This window comes from Lynx canadensis, chromosome B3 (assembly GCF_007474595.2).
Source record: "Lynx canadensis isolate LIC74 chromosome B3, mLynCan4.pri.v2, whole genome shotgun sequence".
Classification (NCBI taxonomy): Eukaryota; Metazoa; Chordata; class Mammalia; order Carnivora; family Felidae; genus Lynx; species Lynx canadensis.
In genome coordinates, this window is record NC_044308.2 from 82,428,822 (window position 1) to 82,450,532 (window position 21,711).

The window sequence follows — 21,711 nt, forward strand, 5'->3', positions numbered from 1 at the left end:
TGGCCTGTTTAAAACCTTTCACTGATGGGATTATATCAGCCATCATGGAAAACAGTTTGACAGTTTGTCACCAAGTTACCCAGCAATTACAGGTATCTACTGGAAAGATTTGAAAACAGGTACATAAAACAATTACAAGTACACATATGTTCCTAGCAGCAGTATTTGCAATAGCCAAAAGGTGGAAACGGCCTAAGTGCCAATCAACAGATAAATGGGTAAGGAAATTGTGGTTTATGCATTAAAATGGAATATTGCTCAGCCGTAAAAGGAATGAAGTAATGATACATTTACCGATGTGGATGAAGCTCAAAAACATTGTGCCAAATGAAAGAAGTCAGACACAGAAGGTCACATACTGTATGATTCCATTTATGTGAAGAGGTAAATCTGTAGAGACAGAACATGGATTGTAGGTGGCCCGGGCATAAGGGAAGCATGGAATGGGGAGCAGCTGCTTACTGAGTATGGGGTTTCTTTTTGTGGTGATGAAAATATTTGGCAACTAGATAGAGGTGGTGATTGCATACCTCGTTTGTAAATACTATTGAAGTGTTGACTTTAAAATGATTAATTTTAGGGGTGCCTGGGTGGTTCAGTCGGTTAAGCGGCCAAATTGATTTTGGCTCAGGTCGTGATCTCACGGTTCGTGGGATCGAGCCCCATGCCAGGCTCTGGGCTGACAGTGCAGAGCCCGCTTGGGATTGCTTCTCTCTCTACCTCTGTCTCTACCCCTCCCCTGCTCATGCTCGCTTGCACTCTCTCTCAAAAAAAATAAACATAAAAAAGTTAAAAAAAAATAAAATGATTAATTTTATTTTGTTTGCATTTCACCTCAACAACAACAACAAAAAACCCCAACAAACTTTCACTGGCTCCCCCTTATGTACAGACTGAAATTCTCTTTCCCATCTGTATGGGGGTAGGTGGTATTCCCTAAACACTGTGTTTTCTCACCATTCTGGACTTTGGTTTACACTATTCTCCCCTGGTAAAACACCACTGCATCCTTTGAGGAAGAACAGAAATACCAGAATTTCCTCTGTGAAATATTCCCTGCTCTTGCCGGTTAACCAGACTGTTCTCCTTCCTGCTCCTTACTGTCCTAAGACCTGATCACAGCTTGCATCGTGCAATATCTGGGTTAGTGGCATTCCTGCCTCTTTTCCATTATTAGCCTATGCTCCTAGGAGGCTGACACTTCATTTGTTCATGTTTGTATTTCATGCCTAGTACAGTGCAAGGAACACAGAATGTACTCAAAGTTGGCTCCCAGGTTTTATTTTTAAAGGGTAATATTTGCTTCTTAAGTTTCAATTGCTGACCATGGTTTAAAAAATTCCAGTTGAACTTCTATCCCTTGATTTTTAAGAGGAATACTGTGAGGAATGAGGTGGGGATTATTATAAATGATATATTTCTTGTCAGATATAGTTGCATTTTGTAAATGATTATACAGTGTAAATCTCCATCCTGAACTATTTTTATTTCTAGTGATTGGAGGTATATTTAAAAAATTATTTTCTTTGGGGCACCTGGGTGGCTCAGTTGGTTGAGCGTCCAAGCCTTGATTTCAGCTCAGGTCATGATCTTGAAGCTTGTGGGTTTGAGGCCCACTTTGGGCTCTGTGCTGATGGTGCGGAACCTGCTTGAGATTCTGTCTCTCTCACTCTGCAGGTCCCCAGCTCAAGCTCTCTCCTCTTTGTCTCTCTCTGTCTCTCACAATAGTATAAACATTTAAAAATTATTTTCTTTGATATTCTGGAGAAGAAACAATTTTAAGCTTCTTACCTTTGCTAATGGTGCTTCAAAAAATTACATACTGGAGGGAAGAAGATCTGTTAGTGATGTATTTTCCTAGGCCAGTTATTCTTATGTTCCTTGGTTTCTTTTTTTTCCTTAAGCTTATTTAGATTGAGTTTCTGTTGCTTGTAGTAAAAAATATCCTGAATAATGTAACTTAGCATGCCACGCGCTCTACCCTGGCTCTGGGGTTGTGATTCGGAGTAAGATTCTGTCCTTTGTCCCAAAGTGTTTGCAGTGGGCTCGGTGAAGCAGACAGGAGAGCCCACAGTTACCACCCAGAGTGATGAATGCTATAATTGACATGTATACAGAATGACCCAGTCTCACGCAGGAGGAAGACCCTCAGTCTGCTGGGGGGCGGGGAGCAGAGGAGGCAGCACAGGTGCCATTACAGAGTTGAGTTTCAAAGAGTGAGTTGTGGCAGAAGGGTCTGATGGTGATGGCGTCTGGAGAGATGCTGTCTGTCAACAGCCTCTGACTTAAAATATTTTTACCAGTTGTTGTCCAGGTCAGACATGTGTAAACCAGTTTTGATCAATTTGAACTTATTTGCTCCCAAATACGTAGTAGAGAATTACTTATTTTTTTGTTGAATCTCATTTTGTTTTGTCCCCCATTGTCCTATATATGTTTTTATTTGAGTATAGTTGACACACAACATTACAAGAGTTTCAGGTGTACAACTTACTGACTTGACAAGTTTACACGTTATGCTGTGTTCGTCACAAGTGTAGCTGCCCTCTGCCTGTTATATCACTATGACCGTATCATTGACTGTATTTTAATGACTGTTGAAAAATGGCGACTTACCAGAGAGCACATTAGGCTCAGATGCCCGCTCACTGTGCTATGTTGTTTAGCCTCTCTGTTCCTCCGTGCTGCGTTATGTTTGACTGCCAGGTTTCCCTCTGTGGACCAGTTCATTCCCTGATGACGCTGGATAAACGAGGGTGCCCACTGCAAGACTGTGCGTGTATTTATGTTATAGACACAGATTTTGTGAGTTGTTACACATCTGGTGCAAGTATATGAGTAGAAGTTCGAACTTCAATTAGTTGAGTTTATGAAGCACTGACAGTGTAGGGCAATATATGAGGCATGTAGGAAATTACAAAGGAAATAGGAAACACAATCTTTGTTCATATTGAGTTTATAATCTAATGGAACAAATATAAATGGAGATACATGATAACAGATAAAATAAACATAAAAACATAGTCATAACCAGTTACAGATGGATAGAGATATTTGCACAAGTGCTGTGGGGTTGGGAAAATGATTGCAGTGACTACTGTCAGCTGGGGTAAGTCAGGAATTGTTTTAATACAGGATGTAAAACTTAGGCAAAAATATTAAGGACAGGAAGGACAAGGATTAGGGTGGGGGAAATCATTCTAGGAAGTATGAATGAAAATGAATAAAATAAATGAAAACAGAGGGAGTAGGCAGGCTTTTGGTAGATGGCAGTAAGGTTTGTTTGAACAGCTGAGGTTTTATAGGAATCAGATTTATTTTTGGAAAACCTTAGCGTAGACTGACTGCTGTAACAAACACTCCCAAACATCAGTGACTTAATGCAATCAAAGGTTACTTCTTACATCAGATCCAGTGGGAATCTGCATGTGTGTGGGGTCTCTATTCTGTGCATTTATTCAGGGTTCCAGGCTCCTTTCAGCTAAATTCTAGGTTCTGGGAGTCTTCTTCTAGGTATACATCATTCAGGTGGTGAGAGGGACAAAAAAAGGAGGCGAGCCTATAGGAAGCATGTGTGGGCCCAGCTGGGAAGTAACCCTACACATAGTTTGCTGACCAGAAAGCAGGCATGAGGCATGTGGCCACACCGCTAAGCACGAGGCTGGGAAAGGTAATCTAGGTGGGTGCCCAGGAGGAAAAGGCATGAGTTTGGGGAAATACATAGTAGTCTTTTGCTATCATTTTTATGCTAGTGTCCTCTGAATCTAGATCACATCCTTATTTTCCATCTAAAGTTTGCTTTGTTCTCTTTATTTTTATTTTTTAAAAATGTTTATTCATTTTTGAGACAGAGGGGGGGTGGTGGGCAGAGAGAAAGGGTAACAGAGGGTCTGAATTGGGCTCTGTGCTGACAGCAGTGAGCCTGACGCGGGGCTCAAACTCGCTAGCCGTGAGGTCATGACCTGAGGTGAAGTCAGACACGTGACCAACTGAGCCAAAGGTGCCTCCACTTTGTTCTCTTGAATTTGCCTGGTGAGTTCAGATGCTCTGCCATTATCTAACTCACCACCCCCTTCTCTCCTAGCTTTTTTATTCATTATTTTTTAATCAACCGTGTCTTCATTCTTTTATTACCTTAGCATGATATTTTGGACTCACTGGTAACCTCTTTTTCTTCTTTACTTTGTATGTTTAACAGTGTTCCTTCAGAATGTGCCTGTTCAGGATGTTCTTTTTTCCTTCATCCATCGTCTGCACACTCTTGTCAGAGACCCCATCTCCTTGTGATGGGACTGGCATGGTAGTTTCAGAACTAGCATTCCACCCTGAATGTTGCTGCTACATGAGCAATTACTTTCATCTTTTTCTCTTCACCTAGTAATCCTTTTTCCCCTCCCTTTGGTGTGAGGATAAATCCCACATTCCTCAGTTATACTTGAAGAATCACTGTTATCCTGCCTCTACCTCCCTTCCAGCCTCATTTCTGAATACTGAGCACAAGAAGGCTCTACTCCAGGCAGGCTGGTCACACTAGTGTCTGAATTTAGAGGATGCTAATTCCCACCCTGGAGATAATGAGCTTACCCTGGAGAAGGTGCTATTCTGTACCTTTTTGGAACCAGCTCCAGCTCACATCATATGTAAGTCGTGAAGCCTTGGGCAAACACATTGGCTCTTAGTAATCTTTGACTTGCGTGTTCTACTCACTCCTACGGGCCCTTAGTCACATATGCCTTGTGTTGCTATAAAAATGTTTAATGTGTGCATGTTTTGTCTTTCTACATTGATTGTTAAGATCCCTAGGGGAAGGGATTATGTCATATATCTTATAATTTCCTACAGGGCCTAACATACAACTAGGCACAAAGTGATTACTCAATACCTCCTTGCTGAATAAATGCATTGAATGGAAATGGAGGTACTTAGGTGTGAAGATAATCATTCGGATAGGCGTTTTCATTTGATTCAAGAGGCAGTTGGGAGCCATTGATGCCTTGTGAGAACAGGAATCAAAAGTTACTCAGGGAAGAGGATTCTTCTGGTTGGATGTAGGATCCTGTCAAGGTGAAAATAGACAAAAACAAAATATTGGAGATAGAGTTAAAGCAAAGAGCTGCATTGTTCCTGTAAATGATGGAAGGGCTCTGTTCCCTGCAGGATTGGACAAAGCAGACCTCTGAAGATTCCTAGTAAGTACTGTAGCTGTGGGACAGAGGACATAAAAGTAAGCGATGGGACTCACTGACACCCGGAGAGCAGAGGAAAGATGGCTCCCAAAAAATCTGATAGCAGCGGAATACTGATGGGAACAAATTGGGAATGAGTGATAATTTGAATATAATGCTGATTTAATACAAGTTCATTTTCAAGTTGCAACAGGACTGTCAGGTGCAGATGTTCTGCAGACATTGTCTGGATCATATGCTTAAAAGAGCTCTGCCTGTAGAATTAGGAGATCAATGATCTAGTCCTGAGTTTGTTGTCATTGGGGTTTGTGACCTTGTGCAAAGCATTTAAACTTTTTATATAGTATAAGTAGAACATTTTCATGGGGCAGATCCATTGGCAAAAGTTTCCATAGTCAATCTATTTTGGAAATTCTGTATATTTTTCAATATTTTTAAAGAAATTTTTAAATTTGTTTTGAGAGAGAAAGTGCGTGAGTGCCTGGGGCAGGGGCAGAGAAAGAAGGAGAGAGAATCCCAAGCAGGCTCCACGCTGTCAACATGGAGCCCAATGTGGGGCTCGATCTCACAAACTGTCAGATCATGGCCTGAGCTGAAATAAAGAGTCCGATGCTTAACTGACTGAGCCACCCAGGTGCCCCTCTTTTTCGACATTTTTAATGAGAGTTTCAAACATAGAGAATAGTTGAAAGACTTTTACAGTAGATATCCATATAGCCATCACTTAGATTTGACAATAATATACTTGCCTTATTCTATATCTGGCCATCTGGCCATTCCTTTATCCAGTCGTCATTTGTTGTTCTCCTTCTTCTTCTCCTTCCTCCCCTCCTCCTGCCTTCTCCTCTTTCTAAAATCATTGTTATTATTATTAGTATTATTATTAATGCTGGTCAAAAAGAGAAAACATAGTAGTAATGAACTGTAGGGTTACAAATGTTCTGAATACTTGTAAGAATTTAGATTGCTTAGATATGAATCCTTGGAGTCACCTTTAAACATTGTTTTTTATCCCACATCTAGTCCATCAGCTTTCTTTTGTTTTTAAAGTTTTTTTAATGTTTGTCTATTTTTGAGAGAGACAGAGTGTGAGTGGAGGAGAGGCAGAGAGATAGGGAGACACAGATTCCGAAGCAGGCTCCAGGCTCCAAGCTTTCAGCACAGAGCCTGACGTGGGGCTCGAACCCACAAGCTTGAGATCATGACCTGAGCCATAGTCAGCTGTTTAACCAGCTGAGCCACCCAGGCACCCCAGTCCGCTTTATTCTTGAATCATCTATTTTATACTCCACATTCATCTCATCTCTTCAACTCTGCTTTCAAAATATATCCCAAATCTGCTTATTTCTCACCAATGTAACTAAAACTGTCTTAAGCTACTATTTTCCCCCACTGGATGCCTCATCCTCTACTTTCACTTTCATTCGCCTGCTGTTCATGAAGAAACAATTAATCTTTCAAAATAAAAATCAGTGCAAGTTACTCTTTTGCTCAAAATCTTCTAGTAATATTAATGTGGCCTGCTAGGCCATGTAGCTTTTATTCCCTTGCTCGCTCTTTGGTGGCATTTTCTACCACCCCTTTTCTTACTTATTCAACTGTGTCTACATGTTCCTACCTCATGACCTTTGCACTTGCCTGGAATACTCTTTACCCAGATAATTCGTGACTCCCATCCTAAAGTTCTTTTGGTTTCTGCTCTAATGTCACCTTATAATGAGGGCTTTCTTGATCACTCTATCTAAAATATTTTTTTTGTCACCCTGCATTTCCTCATCTTATTTTTTTTTCAGTGCACATATATTTATTCATTTTTTTCCCATGGGGGCAGGTATGATCACTGTCTATTCTAGGGATATAGAACAATAATTGGCCCATTGTAGATGCTTAATATATGTTTGTTGAATATGCAAATGAATTGAAAATAACATAGACATAGAGTACATAGAAGATAAATGGCAGAGACATTGCACTGGGGTGGTGACTTTTAAAATTGATGCAAGTAAAGTCGCTGACTTTATAACACAAAGTGATGTTTCTAAAATAGCAGAGTTTCCAGGCATGACATGGTAGTGAATTTGCGAAATGCTACTGAAGTTGTGCATGGCTTTTCTCACTTGTATTCAACTGTGAGCAAGAAGATGGCGTAGGGAAAACCTTGGTACAGTGTGTTAGAAGACCACATGATGGTGAAAGTTGAGATGAAGTGCGCTGATCCTCAGCTCTGAGAGTTGAGAAGCATAGTAAGAAGAGAATTAAAATCTGGAAGAAAAAAAACCCCATATTTTTCTGAGTTACCACTTGACTGTTTGCATTCCAAATAATTTTAGTATGTTTTTGTTAAGTGAAGCCATTTTGCATTGGGATATTGACTTGACTGAACATAGATGCAAGAGTTAAACTGTATAGGCATATGTCTATTATAGCAACTTGGGAATTCTAATAAAAATAATAATTTTATTCCTAATTTTTGTTTCATTTCTTTGCTCTATTTAAGACATCAAAATTTCCTTCCTTTTTTTTGCTATAAATATATTTCAGTATTAGCTCTTTTTAATCCTTTTCAACCACATCCACAAAATAAATACTTATCAGTTACTGAGAAATTGGAATGTAAGCTCAATTATGTTAAAAACTAATGGGTAACACTAACGCATAGTAACAGCTTCTTTTGCAATATTTAGTCTCTTGGTGATAAAAAAAAAATAAGCCCAACAGCCCATTGCTGCAGAAAGAATTTAGCTACAAGTTTATCAATTTGAGCAGGCCAACTGCACAACTAAATGCATGTGAAACTTAACAAATCCCTTGGGGAAGCTGACTGTAAGAATTTTCTAGTCTGTGTCGAGTTACTGAGGTGCGACATGGTGGATTGGACTTAATGCCTTAGGCAAGCACAATCAAATAGAGACAGTTTAAGATTTTTCCGTGTCCATGAAGGGATCTCTGGTAGGTGTCTAAATGAAGCTTTCAGAAAGGAATATAACACCATCATGAGCTCTCTTCCCTGAATATTTTGGCGGTTATTTTGGTTTAGAAGAAATCCAAGTAAGATTTACACAGGGTAAGCTTTGTAACAGTTGAAGGATTTAAGATTATGATTTGCTTTATAGGAATATGGGAAAATCCGAAGCATTTCCCCTTCCATTTTAATTTTAATTTTCAAGGAGAAAATTCAAGAATAGTGTATGTGATTTACTGGAGTCACTTTGGGTTATGGCAGTTTAATTTTGTGTTCTTGTGAAGTTGCCTGCCTACCCCAGAATTTCAGAAGAGTTTCGTGTAAGAGAATTACTGTAGCCAAGTAGTTGAGTGGGTAGGGTGTGGAGCCTGATTACCTTGGTTCGAATCCCAGTTATACCACCTATTAACATGTGACTCAGGGCAAATTAGTTAACCTCAGTTTTCTAATCTGTAAAATGGGTATAGTATCATCTGTTTTAGGGTTGTATGAAAATTAAATGAATTAATAAATATGAAGCATTTAGAGCTTGACACATTACACTCAGTAAGGGTTAGCTAATTTTTGTATTGCTAGTGCCATTTCTCAGGAGTCTGAATGATGTAGCATCACAGTTCCTCAGCTGCACAATACTTAGCTGATGACATCTGTATGACAGGTAGGTTTGAAAGGATGGTCCCCAGATGCTGAGAAAGTTGGAATCCCTACCAGACAATGTTTTCCAACTAGGAGAGACACTCCTGAAGAGGAAATTCACTCTGACATAACCTGTGTCAGAAACTAGAAAGAACCTTTTAATCTAAAGAAGAGAAACAACAGACTGGGGTTGTAGGGGAAGTTGTTCTAGCTTTAAAGACAATGGGAATCTTCTCAATATTGTTAAAGCAACCACTCCTTGAACATGACCTGGCTATTGGGTCTTTAGGATTTCAGAGAGATTCTCCCCTTTTTTTTCCAACATCAGCATTCACAACAGCACTGGGGAGCCTTCGCAGTCACTTTAGTCCTTTGATCAGGTGTTTCCAGCATTTTCCTGTAAACTGTCCTCATGGGCAGTCTTCCCACAGAAACCTTGGCCCTGACGCTTAAGTCTGCAGCCTAGACAGCCAACCTTGTAAGCATGTCATTCCCTCCCTGTGACCTGGTTGACTGAGAAGGTGGGGAGCCGTTGACATTGACCTCAGACTTCCCCTGGACCCTGTACCATCTACTGCTTCCTTCATCCCTTCTTGCCCTCTGGATTTCAGGGGCCATGCTGTTGCCAGCTTTCCCCATTGTTTTTTCTAATCCTATGCTTCCTCTTTCTCCTTTCAGAATTTTCCTAATCAGGAGACTGTCAAAAAAAGAGATGAAAAAGAGACTCTGGGGGAGACTGTGGCTATGGTTTAGCCATGAATGTTTGGAGGGGAAAGAGGGAGTTATTAATAACTGTACCAGGACAGCCTGTGTAAACTTGGTTGCCCTGGGTTTGCTCTGTGTGGTATTTCCCCTTTTCCCCATGCTTTTTTAGTGTTTTTATTCATTCATTCATTCATTCATTCAGTTTTTAATGTTTATTTATTTTTGAGCAAGAGAGAGGGAGACAGAGCATGAGCAGGGGAGGGCCAGAGAGAGGGAGACACAGAATCTGAAACAGGCTCCAGGCTCTGAGCTGTCAGCACAGACCCTGATGTGGGGCCTGAACTCATGAGCCATGAGATCACGACCTGAGCTGAAGTCGGACACTGGATGCTCAACTGACTGAACCACCCAGACACCCCTCCCATTCTTTATTCTTTCCACTCAACAAGAGTACCACCAACAAATGAATGTACTGACTTGTTGTTGAGTGGTTGCTGGGGAGGAGCAGTTTTTGGCTACCACAACCTGGTCATCTGAGGGACTAAGCAATCAGGTCATCCAAAAGAGGTCTCTAAAATGTCTTCCAACTGTCAGTCAGCAAATAATTGAGAACTCATTATTATTACTAATAGTTTTGATCAAACAGAATGCGTAGACAGATTTCTCCATTATTTTCTCTGCGTAGGGAAGAACAAAATGGGAATTCAATCCTTTGTATAATTATTGGGACCTTCTTTATAGTTTCTATAAAATTTTGAAATGAGGAACACTGAAAATACTTCTAAGTTTACAACACTGGAGAGTGGTTGAAAGCATGATTCCCTTTTTCCAGAAGTATGGCACAGTCTGGAAAGTTGAGTTGAAAATAAAACATTCTTATTTCTCATAAGAGCAAAGTCATCTGTGCATGCTTTGGGCCTCCTCATATTGTTTAAATAAGTGGTGGATTCTATTAGTAAATAGCTTTGTAAACACCAGTTCATTGTAGGTGAGCAAAGAGTAAATAAACTAAGACTTTTTGTTGTTGTTGTTGTTAGGACCTGTTTTCCAACTTTAACCTAAATCTTATGGTGAGCAACAACATAGAGTAATACATTATGTCAACATAGAGAATGTTGTAGTGATTTTAAGTATTAAGTCTATGGAGTTCCTATTATAAGTACCTCCTTTTAAGTATGAATTGCAGGGGCCACAGAATGTGAGCATGGGGAAGGATATTGATATCACCTAATGCAACCACCCCAGATGCCAGAGGGTATGGGGAAGCCCAGGACCATATGTCACTTGGCTTGAATCACTAGCAGCTTCACTCTATAATTTTGTTCCACATCACAAATATTTAGTAAATACTACTAGGCTATAGTAGGCAAATCATTAAAAAAATTTATATTTTGCTTCAAAATGGCAACCTAAATCATCAGCAAGCTTAGGGACATCTGCTATTTTAATTGGAATCCCTAATTTAATTCATTTACTCCTTATCTTCAAAAGTGATTGAAGGACCAGAAGCAGAAATGACTTCATATTGCATATTTTCAGTTGTGAAATTCAAAAGAGACATTGTTTTGTTCAGCAGATGTGGGCTATGTCTTTCAGTAGCAAGTGCCGCTACAATTGTCTTAAAACATCAAGAAACTGACCCTTTAATTTGCACTTTGCATAAATAGAAAAAGCTTTCCAGAGGAAAGACATTTCCTATTCTAGCATAAGGGTCAGCAAACTTTTTGGTAAAGGGAAAGAGAGCAAATATTTCTACATCTGTCACGACAATTCAGGTCTACTGTTGGAGTGCACTTTGTGTGTGACAGACAATGTGTGAGAGAATGAGCATGGCTGTGTTTCATTAAAACTTTATTTACGAAAGTAGGCCGTGGATGAGACTGACCTATGGGCTGTAGCTTACTGACTCCTGTTCTTTTGTAATGATATGATACTAAGTTAAATATTACCATAGATGAAAGCTGGATTTTAAATTTCTTCTAGGTAAGTAAAAAACAAAAACAAAAAGAAAACCTTGTATTGTATCGTTTATTGAGGAATGACGTATGATTAGGATGTGTGCTTAATTAAAATAATTTCTAATAAAATGTCACAGAGAACAATACATAAGTACTAGCAAGGAATATCACTGCAACATTATTCATAATAGCAAAAAGGGGAGACAACCCAATGTTCATCGATACAGAACTGAGTGAACAAATGTGGAAATCTGTACAGTTAAGAAAAGAATGAACTACAAGTATTTTTACTGACAAGGAAATTTCTCCCCAACACCATTATCTCAAAGGATAAAAAAAGCAAGTTATAGAATGGTGTGTGCAATATGACCCCATTTATGCTAAACAAACAAGTCACAAAAGGATACTGCACATTCTCTCTGGATACAGATGTATGTCAATTTATAGACAAAAGCTCTGGAGGAATACATACCAACTCGGTAACAGTGATTGCCTCTGGGGAGGAGCTGGGTTTAGGGGTGTGAGAATATGAAACCACAAATTTTAAGATGACATTAGAGAAGGGCATGTAAAAAATGTTAGACGGACATTTATGTTTTAAAACAGTGTAAAGAATGAGGATTTTTAAATGCAAAATTTTTGAGTTTAAAATTATAGCACATAAAATTTATGGCCTTTATAATTCTGAGGGTTCTATGGGAAATGAATGCTAGGCTAAGAATTCTACTTCCAGGGGAATGGGCATGGGTTTATTTATTGCGTAGGCCTTGGATCTACAGAAGATCTTTGAACATTATGAAATTGGAGAAACTCGGTAACCGCGCAAAGCTAGCAGACGGACCACCAGAGTGGTCAGCAATTTACGAGCTCTGTGTCCGTGTTACGGTCAGTCTGGCCTTAGGAATTTACACCTCTGCGAGTGTCACGCTTTAATAGGGACAGTTATTTTGCAACATGCCACCTTCTCAACTGAAATCTGTGAGGATCTGATGCCAGGGTACCTCAATTTAGCACAGTCGTGTTGTTTTAAAATGTGGCTGCTGTGAACTAATATAATATGTGAGCCTAGACACAGGATGGATGATATAAAGCAAAAAGATGCTTATTTATGGCTGAGAAGAGGCTGTATTTTTAATGTAGCAAGTATTTGTTGCAGACCTATTATGAACTCCTCACTGTATTAGAAAAGTAGGTGATATATAAAAAAAAAAGTGAATGGCAGCCTCTTTCCTGACGAAGCAAACCACCTCACAGAGGAGTAAGAAAAAGTAGGTAACATCAACAGACATCACGTTTCAAGCACCCACCTGAGAATCCAGTAATATAGACAGCAGATCAGGGGACCGATGTGGGCAGGAACAGTTGAGGGCCAGCTTCTTAAGAGTTGTGTCTTGATTTGGGCCTCAGTGTAAAGCTTGGATAGATAGGGGAGGTAGAAAGGCATATATTAAGAAGGAGGGAGCTTGTGAGCAATGACACTGAGTCAGAGAGCGACTTCAGGCATCCCTTCTGAATCGGAGCACGGTGTGGTAATGATGATGATGGCAGCAACAAGGACGCTAAGCTGCCGCTGCTTGCCATGGAAGTATTGATGGCATTAATAAGAGTAGTAATAATACTAGGATCACGATTTTTGACCAGGAGTTTTATGCCAGGTAAGATACTAAGATACTAAGTGTTTCATAGCATTTTTTTTTAATCCTCACTAAGCCCAAGGCTATGATAGAACTCTTTTCCCCCATCACACAGGTGAGGAATCAAAGCTTAGAGGAGTAACATAACTTCTCCAAGAACATTTAGCTGGTGAATGTCGAAGCCAGTCTGTAAAATACTGCTTATCTGACTTCAAAGCCCCAAACCTCCAAAGCCAAGCTGATGCAGAGGACAACCATAGTCTACTGCTGCTTTTGACACTGAGTAGCCCCCGACTCACTTTCTTCCATCATAAAATAAGGGTACTGGACAACACAACCCCTCAGATTTATTATGATCATCCTATGGTTTAGTGACCTCATCGGAAAATGGGACTAATAATTGTACTGTGCAGATTAGATGAAACAGTGAGGGGATGCATAGAACACTCAATAACATTTTAGAGTCCAATAAATAAAATATTGTTATCACTTGCCATCAAACAGGCAGTCTAGATAATTGCTTCAACGTTTGTTCTGGTGGATATATTCTAAATGGGGATGAGGGAGATCTTGCAGGGTTGACATGAAAGTATTTACATTCAGGGTGGAGAACTGCCCCGAAGATGTGGGTCATAACCAAGTGAGAGAGCTTATGTGAGCCCCTCTTAAATTCACTGCCATCTAACTGTGTATATATTGTATTTTGCTAAGTGGCTGTGGTTTTCTAAAAGAAATAACGCCCGTAACATGTTGGGAGTCAAAGGGAGAAGTGTGCAAGCCAGTTCTCCTTCAGACTAACTTTGAACCAATTTATGTAAGAGGATGTGTGTCTATGAATTACAAGAAACCAGAGTTTGCCTTTTCCTACTTGTTTTTCCAGAAGTCTTTAAATCTTTGTAGCCCACTGATGCATAGGAAATAATTGAATTAGGCCATTTATGCGCTCTTTTTTTCCTTTCTGTTTTCTTTTTTTGGTATCTTTTCTTCACTTTAATGTTACTTTTATTGCATGCCATGACACTTGAGGCAGCCTGTCCGAGGTTCACTCCTGGTTCATGGCAGGGATGAATCAAGGCTTCAAGTTTCTAGGTTAGAAAGGCCTGGGGTCATATGCATTTTTTCCCTAGTGTTTTTCTTTTTGTTCTTTTTTTCTTCTCCCCTTCCCCCCCTAACCACCCTCCCCCCCCCCGCCCACACCAAGAAATAGGCTGATTTCTTCAAATAAACTTATGCAGGAGCCCAGTGTGTACAACAGAAAGGGGAGATGTGGCTCAGGTTTGGCGGGAGCCTAGGGCCATGCCTGCTTTTCCCTCCTGTTTTCTTCCATCCCATCTCCATCCACCATCCAGGCCTCTGCCCAGGAAAATTACATCATGGTCATTGATGCAGAGGCACTGTGAGTTTTCTCACCTGAGAGGTTCCTCAGTTAGTGACTTCAGTAGGAGTGTGCAGTGGAGGAGAACCAAGATCTCCTCTTGCATTGAACAGCCTTTAGTGGCTACCCACTGTAAATATTTATTTTCTAATGTTGCATCATTATTTCCATAAAGGCATGCTATATTGGTGGAATATAACTCAAGTTTAGTGAGAATTAATAACATCAAATGCTAGGGGGTACCTGGGTGGCTCAGTCAGTTGAGTGTCTGACTTTGGCTCAGGTCATGATCTCATGGTCTGTGGGTTCGAGCCCCGCGTCGGGCTCTGTGCTGACAGCTCAGAGCCTGGAGCCTCCTTCGGATTCTGTGTCTCCCTCTCTCTCTCTCTGCCCCTCCCCCACTCATGCTCTGTCTCTGTCAAAAATAAACATTAAAAAATTTTTAAAAAATAACATTAAATATTAGGATTGTATTTTGTAGAAGAGGATATGGATCAATCTTTTAAGTGAGAGTTTCACTTTTTAGATTTAGACCTTATGAAAATCTTCAGACTAAACTCTATCAGGAAAAAGGTATGATATTTCATCCTCAAAGCCATATCTTTTGATCAGCATAAATAGTGGCAAAGCATGACAGAACTTGACTTGTTGATTAGTCATAAGTGATGGTATCCATCTAACTGTTCTTGGAGACCAAGAAAGTGGTGGGGATGAATGGTTTTCTGACTTAGAATGTTCAGGACCCTTGAGGGGTGGCAGATTCTAACAGTCTACTTACTCCACTGGACTTCTGTCCTCTTGCTGATTAGCTACACTGATAAAATGAGGAAAAGAAGTTAGAAAAAGCATTGTATTCTTCAGTCACATTGTCCATATTTAACGAGTGCATGCAAATCAGATGAGATGGTTTCTTTATACAATAAGTGGAATTATTTGCTCTTATATCATAAATACTTGGATCTCTTTATCCCTCATGGTTGTCTTGTATATTTCTCTAGATATTAAATGTTTATAGTAAGTTCCTTATAAATGTCTTAAGTCAGCTAGACTTGGTATTCTTTTTTTTAATGTTTATTTCTTCATTTGGAGTGGGGAGCAGTGGGAGAGAATCCCAAGCAGACTCCGGCTGTTCAGCGGAGAGCCCAACGCAGGGCTCCATCTCATGAACCTGTGAGCTCAAGACCTGAGCCAAAATCAAAAGTTAGACACTTAAACTACTGAGCCACCCAGGCATCTCCAGACTTGGTATTCTCATGGAAAAAATGTTTCAAATGGAATTCAGGATCATGTGTATTTGGCTCATTTAGTTGGTTTAGATTTAAGATAATGATTTTAGAGATTTTATATTCTGGGTACTTTTACCCAGAATATATTTTGGGTTTATATTCTGCCCTCCTTTTTTGATTATAGGTATAAAGCATGCTTATTCTTTGCCATACAATGCCCAGACATATAAAGACAAAGCTATTTGTGATCTCACCTAGCAGAAATACAACCATTTAAAATTTTTGGTAGTCATTTGTAGACTTTTATTGCATTTATAGGTACACATTTTTACAAATTGTATTTTACCGTTACATATGGATCTTAACCTGTATTTTAAATTAATATATTATGTGCAATATAACTCCATATCATCATTTTCTATACTGGCACATATTTAATTGCATAGTATTTTATGTAAGAAATTCCTTATTAATGGGTGTTTAAGCTGATTTCAGTATTTTGTTTTTATTAACAATTTTGTGGATTTCTTTGCGTTTATGTGTGTATTTGTTCAATTGCAGTAAAACCTTGGTTTGTGAGCATAATTTGTTCTGGAAACATGCTTGTAATCTGAAGCACTTGTATATCAAAGCAAATTTCAAGAACCATTGGCTCGGTTGTGATCATGTGACTTTTGGCGTCATGGACCTCTCATATTGCAAGACATTGCTTGCTTATTAAGTTAAAACTTATTAGAAATGTTTGCTCATTTTGCGGAACACTTGCAGAACAAGTTACTCGCAATCCAAGGTTTTAAGAACTAGATTTGCTTAGGGTAAGTTCAGAAAAATAGAATATGCATTTAAGTTTTGATAAGTATTGTCAAACTGTCTTCTATAATTTTGGTTGTTTTTTTTTTTTTTGTCATAGTAGTAATAACATGGAGATGTCACAAAAAGCTGAAATAAGAAATAAAACCATTTTCATTTTCTAGATACATTCAAGTGAAACATACACACAAAATCAATGTGAAACATCTTCAGTACAGGATAAGTGGAGTTGATCTTACTGCTTATTTCCTGTAAGCCGTTACTCAAATCAGAAAAGCAAATGTTAAAAAAAATACCCCCATAATTTTGTTTACAGTAGGAAAAAAAGGGAAAATGTTAATTTTTGCATAATATTAAAAGGCACATTGTCATGTTATTTTTGCAAGGATATGATTATACATTTTATGGCACAGACACAGATAAGGGACAGAGGGACTAATACTGCTTATTTCTAGAGTAGGTTATTTAAGGACTGTGGTTCATAACATCATGATTTTCGTATTAAAAAAAGATGGGTGGGTATCTATGTGGCTCAGCTGGTGAAGCTTCTGACTTTTGTGTTTGGCTCAGGTCTTGATCTCACAGTTCATGGGATAGAGCCCCACGTCAGGCTCTGCACTGACAGTGCTGAGCCTGCTTGGGATTCTTTCTCTCTCTCTGCCCCTCCCCTGCTTGTGCTCTCTCTCTCTCTCTCTCAAAATAGATAAATAAACTAAAAAAAAAAAACCTTTATAAAAAAAGATATAAAGAATAGTTGTAGAGATATATATGTTTGCTTTTTGTTCCTGTTAAGGTTATAGAGATATGTTTGTAATTAGTATCCTCAGTTTAAAATAAACTACTCACAGGCACCTGGGTGACTCAGTTAAGTATCTGACTCTTGATTTCAGTTTGCTTAAGGTTCTCTTTCTCCCTCTACCCTTCTCTTGCTTACACACTTTCTCTCTCTCTCTTTTAAAAAAAAGAATTAAATAAAACTATAGTCTCTTTAATGTGATAGGTAACATATATTAAATGACTAACTGATGTACAGTTACAGCTTAGTATGTTAAAATAAAAAATTATCTTTGTTCTTTTTAGTGAATAACTTGTTGGATTCTGGAGAAAAGATTTTGTGTTTCAGATACCTGGGTGATAATATTCATTCTTAGATTATTTTTTGATTAGGGCAAATTGAAGAAATGAGAATCAGAGAGCAGTTGTAATCCAACATTGAGAGGTTGGTGAGTGTAGAAATTTGATTCCCCCCCTAGAAGAGAGGAGACTGTCCTGTCCCTTCAGAGCTGTTCAGCAGATGTGAGATATTCTCCTGGACCATGAAGTGGGGCCTTCTGAAGAAGCATTGCTCTGTCCTGTGCTGGACAGTGAGCAGTGTTCACAGAGAAATCCCATAGAGTGATTCCAGATATGGTCACTCTTGAGAAGTGGAAAGAGATCGTAGGTACACCTGAAATGACTTCATCAGAGGTCCATCACATTCTGGAGTTGAGAATATTAGAATTGATGGCTGGTCTGTTAAATCTCATTGAACCTGGGGATTGATGAATGCATGTCAAGGAGAGATGATTATAAGGGCCTGAGAATGTGTCTTCAGAGTTCTGGAACAGACTTACAAGGCTTGAAATATAGGTAGTATCTTTATCTCTTTTTCCACTTTTCAGGACTGGGAAGGATGGGCTGGACAAGGGATTCGTTGTTAGGGCCCAAAGGGCTTTACGTTGAGATTTGAGGCTGGTAAAGAGAGAAGAGACAAAATAAGCAAAAAATACAATTAATATTTGATTAATGAAATAGAGTGAATGAAGACCCTGGAAATTCTCTGGAAGCCATAGCAGGACATGATAATGGGGATGAGGTCAATATGGCCAGAAATCTATATGCTGGGCATAGATTTTTAGGATGAAAATTAATTATGGCATAAAGGCTGTGAACAAATCTTAGGCCAGGGTCTAAGGGTAAGGTCTGACAATGGAAAGACTTTCCCACTGCAAGAAACAGATTAAAAAAATGTTTTTAAGTTTAAACAGATTTATTTAAGAAATAATACAGAGAGGATTCACTGTATATCACATAGGTAATACAAACAGTACACACATGTACACACAGAAGATATATGTGCCTACATAGACACATATGTGTGCATTCTAGTACATATCTACATATATTCAGGGAGGAAATATAGCAAAAAATATTAAAGAAAATACTCCCAGGCACTAACATTTTAAATAATTCTTTTTTTCTGCTTTTGTTTATTTTCACGTTTCAATAGTAACCATCTATTGCTTTGAAAATGAAAATAGTACTTATTATTAAGTACTACTTTTAAACACCAGAAGCAGCAAAACATACATTTCCATAGAAAACATTTGGGTGTGAATGAAATAATTAGACAGAAGTAGTTGCTGACCTTTCAAAATGGATGATAGAGACTCTGCTTTAATTATTGAGATTATAAAACCGCCATTGAGATGGGCATAGCCATGCTGGGTACTTTCATCTCTATAAATGATCTGCCAAGATTCTGAAAAAAATATTATTTGTCTTTTAAAAAATCCCTCCAATAATTGAGGGAACAGTGGAGTAATTGGCTTGTGAAGACTGTACATAGAACGGTAATCTGAGACTTCAGGGAGCAGATCTTTGAAAATCTAACTAACGATTTTAGTTCCTTTAATTAAGGTGGTCTTGCATCACTTGACCCATAGTAAAGAATCTAAAAACATTATAGGTGGGGACATTTGGGTGGTTCAGTCGGTTAAGTGTCCGACTCTTGATTTTGGCTCAGGTCATGATCTCATAGTTTGTAAGATCGAGCCCTGCATCAGGCTCTGCGCTGACAGCACAGAACCTACTTGGGATTATCTGTCTCCCTCTGCCTCTCCCTGCTCACATTGCATATGTGTGATTCAGTGACTCTGGACACTGAAGGAATTTCTGGTATTTGGTAGACCCAGTAAATTTCTGTAACTAGTGAAGAATTGAACGAATCAAAGAGTGATTGAGTGAAGATGAGCCATTGGTATGGGAAGTCCTAATAATAACATTCTGACAATAATAGATGACTCCAAAGAAGAGAATGGTCACCCAAAAAATATCACACATGAGTTTTCAAAGTACACATGTAAAATATAGGATTATGAAAAAAGACTTAGTTATGTTTGGAAACATAAAAAGAGGGAAAATAAAAGTTCTAGCTCATTGTTTAGTTGTGGGATCCCATACAGCTTGTTTGCTGTCCTATGTGTTCAGTTCTCTTTGCATTATACTTGACCATGTCTCCCTCTCTGACTTTCCTTCCACATTTTTTAAGTATACTGTGTCATTTTTGTGTTCCTTTCATTCTCATCAAATATATTTGCACATTCTAGGTGCTCCGTAAATATTTGCCGATTTGCATTGTTTGGAACAGATGGTATAATGTTGAAAGACAACAAAAGAGAAACACTGGTAAATTGTATTTAATTTCTGTTTTCTCTGTAAAGGATAATGATTCTTCAAAGTGTAAATGGCAGCACAACCATAACTAAAAGGAACCTGGAAACCTGAAGTAGGTGTAGAGATTCTAGTTTAAAAGCTGTTTGAAAATGGTACAGATTCATCTGTTGCATTAAAGGAATTTTCTGTTGGTATTGTGGAACTACTTTTGAAAATGTTTGGAAAAACCAAGAAAGGAAGAAATGAATCAATATCCTGATATTCTGAATAAAGTGGATGCCTAAACTTAAACCCATTCCAGGATAGGAACTTCTAAATGGATGAGTTAACAGCACTTGGGAAAAGACAGTAGTCATTAGATGACAGCCAGGATGCTAAGCTCACCTCACATTCTTCGTAAAAAATATGATTACTGAATCTGTTGATGAGTGAAATTCCCAAGGCGTGGTTTAACTTAGTTTGCATAAGTCTTTGAGAGTGTATCTTATGTCATAATTGTGGTCTTTTTGTGGATACATACATTGTGTGGTGAGGATTTTTGAATAAATGGTCTCCATAAGATAAATGAATCAAACTGGAGGGTGATATATAGACACTTTTTAAAAATTTTTTTAATGTTTATTTATTTTTGAGAGAGACAGAGACAGAATGCGAATGGGCTAGGGGCAGAGAGAGAGGGAGACACAGAATGGGAAGCAGGCTCCAGGCTCTGAGCGGTCAGCACAGAGCCCAACATGGGGCTCGAACTCACGAGCCATGAGATCATGACCCAAGCCAAAGTCAGATGCTCAACTGACTGAGCCACCCAGGCGCCCCTGTAGACACTGTTTTAATCTTGTTCTATTCAACAATTTTATCACAGGTCCATTTATTGATGCTTTACCAGTTATAAAATTAAGAAAAATGGTCACTGATAGCATGGTTGTAGGGATGGCCTAAAGTCAAACCTGGCTCTGTCACTAGTTGAGTGACCTTGAGCAAATTATTGAACTTCTCTGTGCCTTTGGTTTGCATTTGTGCAATGGAAGCAATATTACCTGTTTGTGTGTGGTGCACACAGGGCCCTTAGCACTGTACCTGGTGCTTGACAAATACTTAATAAGTGGTAGCTAGTGCGTGTTTAGAATTTGCTGTGCTGAGCATCTTGTACACAAGGAAACTAAGGATTGGAGAGATTTAAGGAGTGGGTTTCTCCAGGGTTAGTAATGGACTAAGAAAATGAAATCTAAGAGCAATGGATGTAAAGTTCATTAAACTTATACTTTTGTTAAAAATCATTTGTATAACATTGACCTAGAGGTTTTAGTTGCCTATGAGGTAAATATGGTCCATGCTTCTATCATGGCTTTAGAAATAGGGACAGGAAAGAAATTGGTCCTACTACACTTGGGTTATTTGACGGCATCTGGTATATATTATTTTGTTTTTCCTCCTAACATGTGTTAAGGCGGAAAGATTGTGGAGGATAGACACAAAGGCACATTGGGACTAGCTGGAAGAACCTAGAGTTAATAAGTTGGGAAAAATGGAAGCTTTGTAGGAGGCATGATAGCTGTCTTAAAATATTTAGAAGGGATCGCTTGGAAGAGGGACTGATTGATTCTGTGATACTCTAGAATGGGTTATAGGGGTAGAAGTCATAGGAAGGCCAGTCTGGCCTTTAGATTTTTACTGACCTTCAGAAGTGGGATAATCTGCATTTCGAGGTGGTAAACCTCTCTTCTCCAAGTCTTGGAAAAGGCAGGATTCTCTGAGAGATATTGTGGAGGGAATTTCCAAGTTAG